This window comes from Lissotriton vulgaris, chromosome 7 (genome assembly GCF_964263255.1).
Source record: "Lissotriton vulgaris chromosome 7, aLisVul1.2, whole genome shotgun sequence".
In the NCBI taxonomy this organism is placed as follows: domain Eukaryota; kingdom Metazoa; phylum Chordata; class Amphibia; order Caudata; family Salamandridae; genus Lissotriton; species Lissotriton vulgaris.
The window spans coordinates 1,542,541,851-1,542,561,925 of record NC_141695.1 but is presented as its reverse complement, the minus strand read 5'-3'; positions in this window follow the sequence as shown (position 1 = coordinate 1,542,561,925).

The following is a 20,075-nucleotide window of genomic DNA, read 5'->3' as shown; positions in this document are numbered from 1 at the left end:
GCTATTAAAGGACACCTTTCATCAATTGATGATACTTTTTCCCCACACTGCCTTGGTATATTCCAATATATGCCAAAGACAGAAATGGAACTGGTCCAACCAATTTGGTCCACAATTTGAGAAAGCACGGAAACATGTAAATAAATCTGTTTCTGCTTACATGAGAGACTATGGAATGGGTTCATTATACAATAATAACTTGCGTTACAACATGCAAGACATCTACAGAGGAGATGGAGTGCACTTCTCAGATGAGGGGAATAGAATATTCCTCCTGAATTTAAGAATGTGTATTGGAACCTACTTGTAGGTACCTAAATCAACCACAGAACCCAAAAGCTCTTTTCAGAGCTACCCTAACTCTGATCATTCAAAGCGTTTATTTTTTTCTAACTTTTTTCACTATTTTTCACCAAAGTACGCTTTCGGGTACGCTTAAAGGTGAGCGCACCAGGCGCTACCCCCGCGAAAAATTAAAGATTTTTTTTTTTTTTTACGTTTATGAGCCTCCTAAGGCCCCCTCAGAAAACCTAGAGGGTCAAGAAGTCTCTACAGTTCCCCCTTCTATCCATTCCGAACATTGTTTACCCTCCATCTTGTGTCTCGATTGTTCCGAAACACAAAATGGAGGACTCCCGTAACGCTGCCAGTGCGCGTAAAGGAGCGCGCACCGCTAAGCGCTCGTTAAAAAAAGGTGGGAAAGCAATTTACAAAAAAACCACTGGAGACACTTTCATCAAATATAGAATAGGCCCTACTACATAGCAGTCCCTACCATTTGCCCAAATTTGGTGAAATTCCATTGAGACATTTAGGCTACAGGCCTGTCTAAATATCCTGAGGTAAATTACATGACAAAAACACACTTTTAATGTTAGAATTTACAACCAATTAAAAAGTATCTCTCATTTTCTACGATTATTTCCTGACGTTTGATTGGTTAAGTACAAGAATATATATAAAAGAAGAGAGGGAAACACAGCCATTTTGACTACTGCTTCCAGAAGTACACTTGAAAACAAATTTCACTGACAACTTCAACTAATTTCTCTAAGGTAACTTCTAATTATGGAAGTATATTGTACACTTTAAGTTTATTTCTTAAAAAATATTCTGTTAGTGATATGCTATCCCTCTTTAATAGTTAGAGATAGAGATAGACTTCTCTGTAATAGTTATGGATTGAGTTAGGCTTCTCTGGTATACTAGCTCTACTAATATAGTTAATTTATATGCAATTTTCAGAAAGAAAATGGAAGGAGAAAATAAGGCAAATGATACTTCTATCAAAGTAAAGGTGGAAAAACCAGAAGATGAAAAAAAAGAAGTTGATTTCATGGATGACTCTTTGGATGAACAGTTTATAGAATGTTTGGAAGAAATTGAATCATGTACATATAATTATGAGGAAATTCCGGACAATATTATGTTAGAAATTTTATTAAATTATGAAAAAGAATCAGAGGAATAAATTTATCTTTAATAATTTCAATTGTTTCAGACAATATTCTTTTTTATATGTAATTCATAAAGTATTACCAAAAATGTTTAAAATATAAAGTGAGACTTATAGTATACTGTTCAACTATTTTTCTGTTACATAGTAAGTTTACTCATAGTTACTACCTTTCTCCCACTATATTATCTCATATGAATATTTTACACCTCATTTTCATAAGTGAGCAGGATAGACTACTCATGATCCCCTAGAAATTCTCAGGGAGTGCTTAAAAGATCTGTTTCTCCTTTCCAGACAGACTATGTTATGAATTCCATATACCACAAAAAATACAATAACAACATGCAAGATGTCTACAAAGAAGATGGTGAACATTAAATTTAAGTCTCTTCATTAGTACCTACATGTAGGTACTTACATAAAATAAAAAAATTTAAAAAAAAACAATTAATAAACATACAATTTTTTGAAGTGATTATTTTTCCATAGTACCCTCCTCGATACGCTCCCCGGTGCGCGCACCAGGCGCTTCCCCCGCGAAAATCGAAAAAAAAAAATTTTTTTTGAGGCCCCGCGGGGCCCTTTAATGGCCCCCATATCAAACCTAGGGGGTCAGGGGGGTCTACCCTGCCCCCTTATGGTCAATTCCACCCTTTGTTTTTGCCACCTCTTATGACTAGATTTTACCGATAGACAAGATGGTGGCCGCTCCGGACTGTTTAGAATGTTTACAGACAACTGAGAGCCAATCAGCTTTCTGCGCGCAAGTCGCGTGTCGCGCCTGGAGCGCACTCCGGTGCGCGCACCGGAGAGCGCCTATAGATATATATATTTTTTTGAACCTAAATTACTCAAAATCCACTGGAGCACATATCTTGAGACATAGCAAAGGCACATCGGGCTACCAGTCCCTACAATTTTGCCAAGTTTCGTGGAAATCCATTCAGCCGTAAAAGTGAAATCGACCGCCCTATGGAAATTAACATGGGGAAAACGCGTTTTGGGACCCCCCTTTTATCTCGGCCCCCGCTTAACGTATCCCCCCCAAACTTTCAGGGAAGGACCAGAACCCCGCGAGGCCATTTTCAGGAAATTTTCAGGCAGATTCGTCAACCGGCGCCAAAGTTATTCCAAATAGAATTTTGAGATTTAACATTGAAAAAAATCCTAACTATAACTACCTACTGGCGACCGCCAGTAGGTAATATATATATATATATATATATATATATATATATATATATATATATATATATATATATATATATATATATATATATATATATATATATATATATATATATATATATATATATATATATATATATATATATATATATATATATATATATATATATATATTCAATGAAAAAACCATAGGTTATACTCCATATATAGTTAGGAATTAGCATTTACAAAACCTTATTTTACTCGCATAAAACCATTGAAATTCCATATATAGTTAGATGCGCTAACTATATATCGCGCACCCGCAATCCACTGCTGATGATGTCACATATTACATCATTCATGACATGGTCAGTGACATCACTGATGACATCACTGATGACATCTCAAATGACATCTCAAATGACATCACTGATGACATCTCAAATGACATCACTGATGACATCACTGATGACATCTCATTTGACATGACTGATCACATCACTGATGATATCATTCATGTGATAATACGATGAACCTCTTCAGACTCTAATATAACCTTAGATACAATCAGTGTAAACAGACACTCACAGACTGCCACTCATCCATGGAGTTACTCAAACACCTAGTCAGTCATGCAAAGAATCAATCACACCTCCATTTCCTCAACTATACAGTTATACAAACTTTACTTATTCAAACATATACTAACACATATTTACTCTCTTATACAATCCCTGATACAAGTTCACAATGATCCATACAGCCACTCACACATTCACTGGCTCTTATGCACAGTTATTTATATATGTCAACTCTCACATGTACTGTGTTTTACATATGTACTTACTTTGACATGTAGCACTGAGATATCCATTCACTCACCAATACACTCATGCACACAGTCAACCGCCCATACAGCTGTTTACACATGCACTTTTGAACCCATACATCTAGTGTATCAACTGCTCACACATCTATGCACAGAGTCATACATCTCCCAGCCACCCACACACACACTCAGTCTCCCATACATATACTTGGGCAACCAATCAATAATCCATATAGTTACTCATATAGCTACTGATCAACACATGCAGCAGTTTACAGAACAACAGACATAATGATGCACTTATTAAGACAGTTTAGTCACTAACCCGTGCACTCAGTGAGACACATTTAATCACTCACTCATACAGTCAGTCATGCACCCACTAAATCCTTCATCCAGACACTTATACATCCACTCATTCTTCAATATGTAAGACATATTTTAACTTTACAGAAACATACAGTCACTGGATGTTTTCATCAGTGATGTCATTTGAGATGTCATCAGTGATGTCATCAGTGATGTCACTGACCATGTCATGAATGATGTAATATGTGACATCATCAGCAGTGGATTGCGGGTGCGCGATATATAGTTAGCGCATCTAACTATATATGGAATTTCAATGGTTTTATGCGAGTAAAATAAGGTTTTGTAAATGCTAATTCCTAACTATATATGGAGTATAACCTATGGTTTTTTCATTGAATTTCAATGGTTTTTTGAAAGCTAATATTTCTATCTGTAAAATGTATTTTTCTTTAAATCATAAAATATATTGTACATTTTTTTATACATTTTTTTTAAAAAAAAAATTGTTCCGCTCCTAGTCCGCGAACTGGTCAGCTTCCCGTTAGCTGAATTCAAAGCCGCGTCTTGGTGCGCGAGCCGGTAATCGCTCCTTAAGCGTGACTGTTACGTTATCATGATGTTTTGCGTTGTCGCGTAATACGTTATCCGACGCGCCAAGTTAGCGGACTCGAAAGCGGATTGGATAGCGGCGCAAAGCGCGAAACGTAAAGACAGCAGGTCATGTGACTCGATAATAACACTTTTCATTAGTTCATTTCACTTTTGGTTTCCTAATGATGTAATACTAGGTCATGTGATCTAAAATTAACACTTTTCATTGGTTTAGAACTTTGGCTTTTCCCAAATGATGAAAACCCCTCCTTCTTTCCTCACTCTGACTTTCATCTTGATGAGAGAAAGACCTTTGTACAATCCAGGGAAATGGATTCTGTTGTTGCTTCTGGTAGTGTTCCCCCACCACCACCTCCACCTCCTCATGGAAAGAAAGGACCACCAACTCAACCAATCTTTCAAGAAGAGGAAGAGCGGGAAGAGGAGGAAGAGTCTGAATATTTGCCTGAGGAGCCCAGGAGATACAACAGGAAGGAAAATTTCATTTGGCAATTTTTCAAATTTCCACCAGGGCAAAAGAAAGTGAACGCCAGGTATGTCTTTTGCCGAATCTGTGATGAACGTCTTTCTAGAGGCACGGATAAAAAATATAGTTATGGGAATTTCACTATGCACAGACACATGAGCAGGTGGCACCCAAATAACTACAGTGCAGCTCAGCTTCGAGACGAACAACAGAATTCACCAGCAATAGCCAGAAGATCGGTTGTGCCAGAAGTTACGGGACCTGAAGCAAGGGAGCTGATCCCAAATATTCAAATGGACATGGGGGAAGTCAAACAAGTTTGTGTGAGGTGCAATCAAACATTATGCTACCGCGAAAGTAGTATAACTCTTATCATTAGAGCCATCAAAAATCATGTATGTCCAAAACGCCCCCAAAAATAAATTCTTCTTTTTTTTGTTGCTCCTGTTGAGCCCTCTTCGATGAATCGATTTTGTTTCCCCCCCTCCCCCCAAAAAATAAAAAAAAATACAAAATGTTCAGAAAAAAACAAAAAAATATAAAAAATGTTCAGAAAACTAATAAAAAAATTTAAAACAACAAAAACAAAAAAAAAGTTCTTTTCAGAACTACCTCCCCATTATTAAAAAAAATTGGTAGAATTCTTTGAACTCTGCCAAGCTCTATTTCTATTAGTTCGCTCCCAGTTCGCACTCCGGTACGCGAACTTTGAGCGCACCCAAAATTTTTTTTTTAAAAAAAGGAACAGTAAGTATAAGGAAAGAAAACAGACAGCTATGTTACTATAAAGATAGCTATAGGGAGTAAAGAAAAGATACTGTGACCCGCAATTCACTTCTGATCATGTCATATATTACACTATTTTTCACATAGTCAGTGACATCATCAGCAGTGGATTGCGAGTAACAGTTTTTTTTGTTTACGTCCTATAGCTGTCTTTTTTGTAACATAACTGTCTGTTTCCTATCCTTAAACTTACTGTTCGTTTTTTTAACGAGATAACAGATATGCCCAATTATTACATCATTCATAACATAGTCAGTGACATCATCAGCAGTGGAATGCAGGTTAAAAAAGTAGAAAACATTTACCTTATAATTCTTGTTAATTTTTAAAGAAAATTTTTCATACATTCAATCTGTAAAAGAGAGAACAAACATTTCCAACAATATTAAAACATGTATTTAAAAATTAGAAAAAAGAAGGGAAAAGGTTCAAGAAGAAACACTTTTTAAACAACGTTGACACTTATAGAAACCTCTACTTCTCTACGACCCCTACACAATCCTAAATATATTTATTTTCAACAAACAGTATCTTCATGCTGATGAAATGAGGCCTATTTTGAAATATGATGCTTCTTTTGCATTGCTTATGTCTCACAATAGTGATGCCATAACAGCGCAAAAGAGATGTGAAACCATCATAAAATTGTGTCTAACATTTAAAATGATTATTTTAGGATGCAAATAAGATGTGTGCTTTCAAGAGCTTTCTTTGAGGTGAGGCCTCTTTTCTTTTTTTAAAAAAAAACAGTACCCAGAAGTACAGCACTGTAAGCATTAAAATTGAAACTTACAGAAGACTCAGCTTACCCATATGTACCTCACATTTCTAAATGTATATCATAAGTACAAAAACCATAACATTAATTATACATGTTAAATGGTTTATTTTTGCTGTTCTCAGAATGTATCAAATTTCACTTAAATCAGTGACTTGAAGGTATTCATCATGTAACAGCGGGGAAAAAAAAACACAATCAAAATGACTGTGTTTAAAAAACCCATACAACCTAAGAAATCTGATTTCAAAACTCCTTAAAATTGACTTACTTTCAATGACGTCGAATGATCTCCTATAAACAGCATCCACTCTGTTGTGCTATAAATATTTTCAGCCCGCCACTTTCTGAAAGAAAACCTCCATCGATACGTAAAATATGTTACATAGAAAAAAAAACTTCTCTCATTCTATCACATGTTTCCACTAGGCCAAATCATGTTGCCGCGATTCGCAAGTCTTATATTTCTTCCAATCAAATCCCGACATTTTCTATTTTCGCAACTTTCAAAAATAAAATATTTGAGATTATTTTCACAATCCTGGACTACTAATATCTTACTCTTCTTTGTCACTCATGTTCTCCTTTTTCTATGACACTGATACTGCTTACTATGAAGCAGACCTACTTGCATCAGGTTTATATAGTTGGATTTTTAATCTAGACAGCATTGCAGACTTACATTCCCTCTACTTAAAATGTTGGTTTTAAAAACACCAGGTAAGAATTTTTAAGGTCAAACGGCAATTTTTTTTTGAAAGTTACAACGGAATCATTACAGAATGACCAGCCGTTTCCAGACTTTAAGTAAGCTGTATAATGTCCTGATGTTGTTGATGGACCTTCATGATAGATAATTGCTACAGTTACAAAAGTCCTCCCTGATATTGACAGCTGAGAAGCCACAAATTTTTTTATTAAAGTTGACAATTTTGATCCATCAGGCCTACATCGTTGGATCATTAAAATGACATACTGGCTATATCTACGTATAAATAATGTTGACATCATATCACATTTACATTGGCTACACTCCATGTTGTGATCCGCTGCATTTACTAGCTTATTAAAGGACACTGATTTACTGTCTGGCAAAGTTAAATATATAAATCTTTCTGAGTCTACACTAGTAGTACTTGATACCATACAGTTCTCGCAGTCATGCTGCCATTGATAAGAAAGCCCAAACAGGTGATCTACATCTACACCCTCATCTTGCAATACATCAAGCATATACATTAAAAACTCCTGACAATCTTGCTGATTATTTTCAGAGAAGTCTGTTTGACCTGAACATTCATCTAACAGATAACGAACTTCAGACACACTTTCTACTTTTGTTCGATCAGTGCTACATTTCTCTAACACAGAATTCAACAAGCAGCATAAACTTTGCTCCGAATTGAACACAATCTGTTCTTTTAAACTCTCTAGTGAAAAGAGAACATTACCCACTACATTTGCATAGCAGTTGACACCAGAACTGTTTTCAAATTGAAAACCGACAACATCTTCAACAGAATCCACTTTCTTTCTGCTAACAACTTTCGGTTCATTGACTTTTAGTCTTTTTGCAACAACCTCCCTACTATTACTGATATTTCTACGTTTCTGGCCTACCACACGTTTCTCAAACAAAGGATATTGAGGCAAATGTGGCGCATACTCTCTTCTTAACCTATTGTATTCCTTAACACAATCTAGATCCGCACAAATGTTTGTGACATCACAGTCAATCAAGTACAATCCCGATAAAGTTCTAACTCGTGACAATGCCACATATGCCATACCCTCCTTGAACACAGAACTGCCAATATTCACCAATGCACAGTCTACAATTAAACCTTGCGATTTATGGATTGTCACCGCATATGCCAAGCAAACAGGAAACTGTTTACGGCGAACATATAAGTCTTTAACAAGCAAAAACCTAGCAGAACAACGACCAATTTGCTGTACTTCCTCAATGCCATCAAATTTAATTCTTAAAAATTCGATTCCATCTCTATTTTTGTATTTCTCCAAATCAACAACATTACCCATTGATCCATTTACTAGACCTCTTTCTACATGTAAATTCCTTCTCAAAATGATTCGGCAATTTAAACACACATTCAAAGTCTTTTCAAAACCCGTTGTTTTAGATATAGTCTTCTCTAATGAATCCAATTTTGATTTCAAATTGTCTGACAAAATAATTGTTGATCCCATGTGCTCTAATTTGTCGATAGCTTCAAGTTTCACAATCTCTTGCTTTTCTAAATTCAACATTTTATTGTTGAAGATGGCACATTCTGCAAGAGTTGGCATGAGACATATCCCGGACTTCTTCTCAGTAATTTTCTGAAAAATATTCTCAGGCACAATCTCTTGTTTGGGATATAAATTTGACAGTAATCGTGCATTTAAAGCTTCTCTCCCATGCTCGGTCACTTTTCCAATTCTAATATCTTGTAGAATATTCTTGTAATCTTCATCCTTTGCCTGACGCATATTTTCATGCAGTTCTGCATAATTGAAGTTTAACCATATATTGACGTTGCCAATGCTCCCTAGGCACTTCCTGGTATCTTCATGTGTGAGTATTTTGAACACAGGTTGACCTTTTACTGGTGTCAGCTGCAGAAGATCTCCGAAAACAATGATGTGTTTGCCACCAAATAACACATCATATTCAGTTTTAAGTGCTTCTTGCATTCTCAAATGCACAAAGGCAAGTATGACATTGGAAACCATGCTTACTTCGTCAATGATAAGTAGTTTCATTTTCCTCAAGACTCTTGAAACTTCACAGCAAGCATCTCCAGATAACTTGTTGTATTGTAATTTGTTGTCATGCTCCACCGGCAGCATCAGTAGACGATGCAAAGTAATACCTTTAATGTTATGTGCTGCCAGTCCAGTAGGAGCGGTGACAACACAAGACAGCGATGACTTAGTCCTTTCCTGCAAATAACAAGAAATTGCTTTAATGAGGAAACTCTTTCCAGTTCCCGCTTCTCCACTCACGTACAGTCGGACAGGCTTCAACGACGTACATGAGCACTCTTTCTTCTCATGACTTAATCCGTGCTCAATTTCCTTGGTAACTTCATCATATATTTTCCTCTGCTCAACGTTGAGTTGTTTTTCCAAGTCTTCTAAGTTAACTGAATCCTCCTGAGCATGTGCCATGGCTCTTTCCACTTCATTCATAGCAGTGGCAGCTTCATTTTCGATAATAGGTCCTCCAAGTGGATCTTGACTCAATGAAACAGAACTCTGACTGTCCTGAGAACTGTCTCTGGCAATCTCGGCTGCAATCGTTGCTTCCTGCTCAATTTCCAAAGTTAGCATTTCTTGATATTTAGGAAAAGCAGGACATTCTATGGACTCCTTGGCTGCATTAAAAGAGTCTTCGTAACAGAGGAAATCTGCAAGCAGTTCCTCTTCTGCACGCCAAGGCTTGAAAAGTTGCAAAAGTGCTAAATAGAAAAACTCCTTTCTTTCTGGAGATTCACCACTCAATTTTCGATGGTTTACTAATTGGCATTTTCTTTGCTTGACCAGGCATCCCTCACTTCCAATTACAGCATACACTCCTTTCTCAATATCTTCTTTGATGTTCCTCTTGAATATATAATTTTGGAGAACCTCATATAGACAAACATTCTCAAGGTGACTGCTTCGATTTGGATAATATGTATCCAACATGTTGGTCTTCAAAATGTCGGTACTGTTTGGCTCCTTTTCCGCCAAATACTCAATTTCCCGGACAGGTTTTAGAACTCGATTTCGCGTTGCAGCAAGACCAAGACTCGCCCAAACGATACTCCTAGATTTGGCATAGAGACTTGCTGAAGACAATCGATCTGAACATTCGTAAGCTCCGATTTCTCGATGCGACAACATCTTCAGACTGAAACTATACTTCTTGCTGAGGCTCTTTTCATGGGATATGTCCTCCCACATATCCTTCAGTTCTGTCTTTTCTTTTTTGGTGATGTAAGATGTCACATACCGAGCCACAGCCATGCAGTTGTCACCCACAAACTGTATATCCATGTTAGCATTCCACATGGACAAAATCACTGGGTTGTAGTCATTGATGTACTTGGACTCTTCGTTCCTTTTCAAATTGTATATATTTTTGGGTGATTTCCTCGTCACATTATGTCGTAGTGAAGACATCAAACTGTTCACTTTTCCTTTAGAAATCACCGGCCGTGGAAAGTTGAAACGACATTTGGTGTAGAACTTGTCCTTGTTTCTGAATTTACGACGACAGTACTTTCCACAACGATGGCTTTGGAAACGTAGAACTTGTTCTCTTAGGCTTTTCTTCTCCGTTGCATTTGGAACAGCACACGTAGAATACTGTTCTATGAAATTCATCACTAAGTCATCGGGATCTGTTCCAAATTTAGGAGCATCCTTGATCCACAACAACATATGTATATGAGGAGCACCTCTTGCTTGGTACTCCTTTCTCCAAAAGAAATCCAACACCTCTCCAAGAGGTGGATTCTTCTTATTTGTGATGAAAGACATCATAGCTTCAAATTTATGATTGAAGTACCTGCATACATTCACAGGATCCAAAGAACACAGTTCTCCAGGTGTCTTGAATTCAATGTTTTCAATATTTCCATTTGCTTCTCGTAGAAATTCAAGTAAGTCTTCCCAGCCATACTCGGCACAGCTCAGAGTGAGGAACCATGTCGGAGTTCCTAAGTTCCTCAGCATACATTTTAAATCACCATGACGACGATACCAATACTCATTAGTACCACGCTGACACGCCATGAGATTAATTAAGTGAGAATCCAAAATACTATCTTGGACATTAACTTTATGCATAAAGTCTCTTGCCGAGATATTTCGCATCTGTATACCACTTTTCAAGATGTGGTTCACTGCATATGACAGTCCAGACAGATCGCTTTCAAACAGGAGATGAAACAAATAGGGAATGCATTGACGAAACCTAGGATCTTCTCCATACAATCGTAAAGTCCGGTATTCAGACGCAGGAATTTGATGAGATCGCTCATCATATCTTCCTCCTCGACCTGTGGGAAATAGCTGTGGGAAACACCGAGCTTCCAAACTTTCCTCCCAAACACTAATGGGACTCCCTTTGGCTTGTTTCATTTGAAACAACTCAATAGCATTCCCCATGACTTCCTTGGAATGCAATGGATGAACACTATAATGTTCATATATTTCTTCACTTTTAGAGGCCTCTACTTTCTCAATTTGCCCAGCACACAAATCGCTATCCTCTTCATCACTTACTTCCTCTTCTGCAACATACACATTCTTATAATACTTATTATTTTTCTTCAAATACACTGTTGCCTTTTTGACTTTCCTAACATCCACTAAATCTTGCCATATTTTCTTATTCTTTGTCGGAACCCCATTAACCAAGATAACCAGAGGTTCCTCTTCCACTTCTTCTACTCCAATTGTGTTAATGTTTTTATTCAAATCTAAAGGCAAATAAACAACTCTTCCCTTTAATCCTCTCTGTAAATCTGCTGGAGGCAACTTCCCTGTCTTTGGCTCCATTCTTACAATAGCCTGAAAGGGATGAATACTTTGAATCAAAATAGATTCATAAGTATTTAAATCCTTCAATTCAGAAGGAATCTCAACCAATTCAAGATTATTATGAACTGCCCTAGCAGGCATCTGGTTTTGGTTTAATTTATTACAACAATAAGTACACACACGTTAATCCGATCCCAAATCAAAATCATTTTCTACCATCAAGTATGTGGCAAAATCCTTCCATTCACTATTATTTTCCCTTTCACTTTTTGCATATAAATCCACTACCTTAGTCTGATTCTTATAATAAGTACGTCGACAACAAACACAAGTGAAATTAGGCCTCTCACTTGATTTCATCTGAAACGTGGCAATTTCCTTCTGAAAATTATCTGTACTGTAAACCTGTACATTATCTTCCACATTACTCTCTACTTCAGGGTCAATTTGAACATTCTCATCTTTACTACTAAAGTAACAAAACTCAATTTCTTCACAAATATTCTTCACATCTATTTCAGAACCATGCAAAAGAGCAGCACATAATTGTTTAAGCATAATTGCTGGACTCTTTGCATAATACAACATTCTCACTAATTTTCTCACTTTATTATGATGCACTGCTAGCATCCTGAAATGATGAAAAACACTCTGGCATACTCTCCTGGAAAGACAAGCCAGTGAATGACCACGCAAACCTGTTATTTGTCTCACTCTGCAAGGATCTAAATCTTGCAACAACTTAATTTTCTGCTTCAAACTTTTCTTATTAAATGTCCGTATAAAATCACAAAGCAAATTGATGGAAACCTGTCGCACACTGCAAATAGAACTACACTTCCAAATGTACACAGGAGCCTTAGGACGTCTTCCTAAAACCTCATCACTTAGCGCCTCTTCTGTCTCTGTTGTCACAAGTTTTTCTTTTTCAACTGGACAACCATCCTTCACTTCATAAGCTCGACCACTGATGTCAACTGCATGCACCAAATCATTATCCTGAAAATAACTCTCCTCATTAAAAAATGCCTCAGAACTTGAACTATGCATCCATTCTCCGGAAAAAACTTCACAAAAGTTGCTACGATTTACTACTCTCTTCCATCTACTGTTTGTTTTAAAATCAGAAATTACCTTGCTTAGTTTCCTAATTCTATTGATTACCAAAATAAACAACTTTCGCTTAATTTCAAAAGCATGATCAATAATTTTCTCGACATTTTTCTTCTTCTTATAAAATGCCGCTTTCTGTTTGCATTTCTTAATATTTCTTAATAAATTAACTATTATCCGATTACGGAACATTCGTTGTCGAATGTCCCTAAACTGTTCTTTCCTTCTACTATCATGCACAGAGTTATCTCTTCCTCTACCAGTAACATTTTTCATGGGTCTTTTCTTTCCATTTAAATTACTCTTCTTTTTCTGAACTGAAACATTTGGGCGAGAAATACTTTTTTTACTACAAATATTTTTTAAGAAAGACTTTGTGCTCTTACCCGGAGCTTTCTTGGTGTTTTGATAAGTATTTAGGGAAGAGGACTGCTGCAATAAAACATCACCGTGCTGTCTTTGACGTTTTCGAGCCTTTATAATTCTATTTTTGGTAGGCATTTTCCAAACTATGAAAGAATCTGCAGTTGAATCTGTTGAAAAATATAATAAAAAATGTTAATAACCACTATTACCAAACAGTAAATGAATAACAGTCATCAAAAACTTAATGCCCTTCTTATTATTTAACATAGCAAATCAAGGCATATGACTGAGTATGATGTTATTTTTCTTTTTTAAATGGAAAGCGTTCTTCATGGTGCAAGTTTCTTGTAAATACGCTCCCACCTGCGAAAAGGAACTTAGCAATGCAAAGCTGCTTGAGTCCCCAGAGTCTGTCAACATTCTAAACAGTCCGGAGCGGCCGCCATCTTATCTCTCGGTAGGATCGAGAGAGAAGAAAAGGTGAAAAACGAAGGGGAAATTTAATAAAATGGGGCAAAGTATACCCCAGTTGACCCCCTAGGAATGTTGTTGGAATTTTTAAAAGGGTCCCCTGAGGAAAATAAAAAAATATATATTTTTCACGATAGAACCGCTTCCCAAACACCGAACTGGTCCGCAAACTGCACGAGAATACGCCATTTTGTGCGTCGTTTTAATTAAATTACTAGGAATAAGGAGGTGCGGGAGACGTATCCTATTTCCTTATATTTTCTGAAAGTGGCTGAGGAGTCTCATATATGTTGATACATGTGTTCCAGCGGCTGTGCATGAGCTTTTTTTAAATTTTTGCTGCGTGACGTCTGTTAACGTTCGATTCGAAGGAAATCAGGAAGTGTTGACCACCAATTTCTCAGTGCGATAAAATCTTTTGAGATATATTATCAAGCCTGTGCGCTAAAATTATCGCCGATAAAGCGGCGACAATGGGCTTGATAATATGCTCTGTGAAATTCCAATCGAAGCCCATTTTAGATGTCTTCACATCTAGCATGTACTTCGATTGGAAATCCATAGAGCATATTATCAAGCCCATTATCGCCGCTTTATCGGTCGTTTTCGGCCGATAAAGCGGCGATAATTGAAGCGCACAGGCTTGATAAAATACCACATTGTTATAAATGAATCCTTATTGAGACACAATGTCTGCGCCAACTTGCCTTTTTTACAATGCCACAATTTTGTCGTGCACGGCAGCCATTTTACATGCCAGGCTGGTCTCAGCCTATCACCTAGCCCTGCGAATGTAGGGAAATATTATCAAACCTGTACACTAAAATTATCGTCGCATTATTGGCCGAAAACGGCTGATAAAGCGGCGATAATGGGCTCCATAATATGCTCTGTGGAAATCCAATCGAAGCCCATGTTGGATAACATGGCTAAAAACTACTCAACACCATTGTTTGGACATTATTAACATGGCTATGTAACTCCCATAATCAAAATTTAAATTTGCCAAGCACACTTGTGTTACTGCATGCCAGAATGCTACACCGAATATGCAATTACAATTTCGCAAAGTAACAAAATCTATTTCTATATCACTACAGACAAAGCCACAATTTAAAAACACAGCTTTCTTCATCATTTTCTCCTTAGCGATAAAAAGCGGTAGCAATGCATGAATATCACGCTGAAAAGTCAGCGATATTCATGCATTATCCTGCAAATGCTCTTAGCCATGTTATCCACCTCCCATTGGATAACATGGCTAAGAACTGCTCGCAAATGCGAAAAAAAACGGTCGCAATGCATGAATAACGCTGAAAAGTCAACGATATTCATGCATTATTCAGCAAATGCTCTTAGCCATGTTATCCACCACCCATTGAATAACATGACTAAATACTGCTCAGAGCCCCATGAGGAACGCTTTCCATTTAAAAGAGAAAACATATCATCATAGAAAAGAATCGTTTTTAAACACAGCATATAAATCAATTGTATACCTGCATTCAAGAGGAAATGACTGAAAATGTCCTTGAGACACACAAAAGCGTTTTCTGGAATACCCTAGCACCATTTTTCCGACATTATTAACATGGCTATGTAACTCCCATAATCAAAATCTAAATTTGCCAAGCGCAGGTGAGAACGTATTTACAAGACACTTGCCCCATGAGGAATGCTTTCCATTTAAAAATGAAAAAATAACATCAAAGACACTCAAATGCCTTATAAATATGACCCAAAACAACCTATGAAACTCTAACAGTACATATCCCAAATTTAATTGTTTTCAAAATGGTTTTTAAAAACAACATATCTGTTTCAGCTTACATAAAAGACCATGGAATGCGCTTCATATACAACAATACCTTGAGTTACTACATGCCAGAATCCTACACCGAATATGCAAATACAATTTCTCAAAGTAACAAAATCTATTTCTATATCACTATAGACAAAGCCACAGTTTTAAAAACACAGCTTTCTTCATCATTTTCTCCTTAAATCATTCTATTCTATATCTAAAATAAATAAATCTTTTCTCACCTTAGCAAATACTTTTTGAGTTTTGAAAACAGTCTCAGAAATACACCAAATTGTCTTCAGCAGAAGAAAAAGGATGCACTCCAGAGGCTGCAGCTATTGAAAGCACAGAAATACAGATATTCATTTCACATATCTCTCATATTAGCCAATCATAACTCTTCCCTCACTTTTTTCAAATCAAAACCCTTCCCCCCCTCTGCCCTCTCTGCCTTTTTTTTGCTTAGCAACCACCTCCTGAAAGACCTCTCATGTTTGCAAGTTCACACAACAATGTTTTAATTGAACTCTGAACTCTCAGTGCACCTGCGTATCCAGTGCAATCTTTCATTAAAAGTTTCTTCCTTGACCATTGAAATTACATGTTTCAAGAACACATCCATGCACCCTAACTTTCTGTTTTCAAAAATGGAAATGCGCCAATCACTGCTAATGAATAATTAGCATTGGAAATCCACAGTTTTTTTTCTTTACAAACTCCTACTGTTTCAACTGCCCTTTCATTACCACACTTCATCTGACTGCAGCACAACCTTCTCCCACCATGTTTAACGTCTGGATTGTTGGACATAGTTACATCCACTGGGCTCAAAGGTATGCTGACAACAGAAATTTACACAACCTCAATTTACAGGATGTGGAAATTAAATGGTTGGGCCAAAGAGGATTAAAATGTCACCAATTGATACCATTGGTGAAAACCTTTATGCATTTGCCAAAACCTGACCTCTTAATAGTGCACTGTGGAGGAAATGATTTAGGCACTATGACTGGGGTTGGTCTGGAAATGCTTTTAAAGGACACCTTTGAGCAATTAATGGCACTTTTTCCTCAAACTGCCTTGGTATATTCCAATATATGCCAAAGACAGAAATGGAGGTGGTCCAACCAATTTGGTCCACAAATTGAGAAAGCGAGGAAGCATGTAAACAAATCTGTTTCAGCTTTCATGAGAGACCATGGAATGGGCTCCCTGTACAATAATAACTTGCGTTACTACATGCAAGATATCTACAGAGGAGATGGAGTTCACTTCTCAGATGAGGGCAACAGAATTTTCATTCTGAATTTAAGACTGTGCATTGGTACCTACTTATAAGTACCTAAATGGAACATAAACCCAAAAGCTCTTCTCAGAGCTACCCTTCATCTGATCACTCACAATTAATACTTTTCTCTAACTTATTTCTGTAATTTTCAACAAACTACGCTCAAAGAGCGCTACCCGGTACGCGAACTGGAAGCTAACCGCCCAAAATTATTTTAAAAATGTTTTTTCTCCGCACATATGGTCCTCCTCAGCCACCCTCAGAAAACCTGGGGGGTCAAAATACTTGTACCGTGTCCCCTTCTACCCTTTCTGAACATTATTTAACCTCCATTTTATATGTTAATTCGACCGAAACACAAAATGGTGGACTCCCGTTACGCTTCTAGTTCGCGGACTAAACTGCTTCCCGGGAAGCGGCCCAAAGAAAAGGTGGGAAAGTAATTCAAAGAAAAAGGACTGGAGACACTCTCACCAAATATAGATTAACTCATACTACATAACAATCCCTTTCATTTTCACAAATTTGATTGAAATTCCATTTAGCCATTAAGCCTGTAGACCTCTCTAAATACCTTGAGGTAAATTACTTCACAAAACACATCTGAAGTGTTGGAATTGACAACCAATAAAAATCTTACTTTCATTTTCTACTTTTATTACCTGATATTTGATTGGTTATATACCTGAATATATATAAAGGAAGAGAAGAAAACACAGCCATTTTGACTGCTACTTCTTGTTGTACATCACATTTCAATACTTACCTAAGACTTCAACTTGTTTCTGAAGGTAAGTTGTTATTTTTAAAAATGAAGTATATTGTACACTATAACTTGATATGGTAGACTTTTTCTGATACATATACACTATCGCTCTGTAGTAGTTATGGATTTAGATAGACTTCTCTGTTATAGTTAGGAATGGAGTTAGGCTTCTCTTCGTTAAATTACATACACTTTTTTATAGTTATATTTCCACTCTGATACTATACACTGCCAAAAGAAAAATTCACTGATAAAAACTACCTATCTAAATTTAATCCCAACAGTGCCCAATCTCTACTAATATATATTTTTTTATTCAAAATTTCAGGCAAAATGGAAGGCGAACAACAAGTTTCATTTTCAATTGAACTGAAGGAGAGCAGCCAAGACAAAATTGATGACTTTATGGATGACAGTAGAGACCACGAACTTCTACAATGTGTTGAAGCAGTGGACAACCTGCTTCAAAATGAAAAACAATTACACCCTATAATAAATTATGACATTTCTGACAATGAAATGTTAGAAAATGTAATAAAGTATGAAACACAATCATAATAAAAAAATAAAATAAATAAAGAAAACAAAAAAAAACCAACAAAAACAACAAATAATTAACATACAGTATTAAAAAAATCTATCATTCTTTTATCCTTATAGTACGCTGCCCAGAGCGCTACCCGGTTCGCGTACTAGGAGCTCACCACGCATAAATAATTTTTTTTTTTTTTTTCCCCCCCTGCAGAAACCTTTTACAACCTCCACATAAAACCTAGGGGGTCAGGGAGGATCTACTAGGCCCCCTTATCGAAATTTCCCCCTTTGTTTTGGCCTCCTCTTATCTCTCGATCCTACTGAGAGACAAGATGGCGGCCGCACCGGACTGTTTAGAATGTTGACAGACACCGGAGAGCCCATCAGCTTCGCTTCGCATAGTTCCGATAAGCGAAAAGTACGCGAACCGGAGCGCTACCCGGAGCGCTGTTACAGATATATATCTTGATTTAAACGTTAATTTCTCAAAATCCACTGAAGCACATATATTGAGACCTAGCAAAGGCACATCGGGCTAACAGTCCCTACAATTTTGCCAAGTTTCGTGCAAATCCATTCAGCCGTTCGAGCTAAAAGTGAGGCCAACCGCCCTATGGAAATTAACATGGGAAAAACGCGTTTTGGGACCCCCCTTTTTTCTCAGCCCCCCCTTGACGAAACCCCCCCAAATTTATAGGAGCTGCTCAGAAACAAAATGTGCCATTTTCCTGAAAATTTCAGCCGATTCCGTCCACAAACGCCAAAGTTATTAGACATAGAATTTTCAGAAATCCCATAGAGAAAAAATCCTAACTATATATACCTACTGGCGACCGCCAGTAGGTAATATATATATATATATATTCACAGAAAAAACCATAGGTTATAGACCATATATAGTTAGGAATTTGCATTTACAAAACCTTGAAAATTCACTGAAAAAACCATAGGTTATAGACCATATATAGTTAGGGATTAGCATTTAAAAAACCTTATTTTATTTGCACAAAACCATTGAAATTCCATATATAGTTAGTTGCACTAACTATATATCGCGGACCCGCAATCCACTGCTAATGATGTCACATATTACATCATTCATGACATGGTCAGTGACATCACTGATGACATCACTGATGACATCTCAAATGACATCACTGATGACATCACTGATGACATCTCATTTGACATTACTGATCACATCACTGATGACATCATTCATGTGATTATACGATGAACCTCTTCAGACTCTGATATAACCTTAGATACACTCAGTGTAAACAGACACTCACAGACTGTCACTCATCCATGGAGTTACTCACACACCTAGTCAGTCATGCAAAGAATCAATCACACCTCCATTTCCTAAACTATACAGTTATACACACCTTACTTATTCGAACATATACTAACACATATTTACTCTTTTATACAATCTCTGATACAAGTTCACAATGATCCATACAGCCACTCACACATTCACTGGCTCTTATGCACAGTAATTTATATATGTGAACTCTCACATGTACTGTGTTTTACATATGTACTTACTTTGACATGTAGCACTGAGATATCCATTCACTCACCAATACTCTCGTACACAGTCAACCACCCATACAGCTGTTTCCACATGCAGTTTTGAACCCATAGATCTAGTGAATCAACTGTTCACACATGTATGCACAGAGTCACACACCTCCCAGCCACCCCCACACACACACACTCACTCTCCCATACAAATACTTGGACAACCAATCAATAACCCATACAGTTACTCATATAGCTA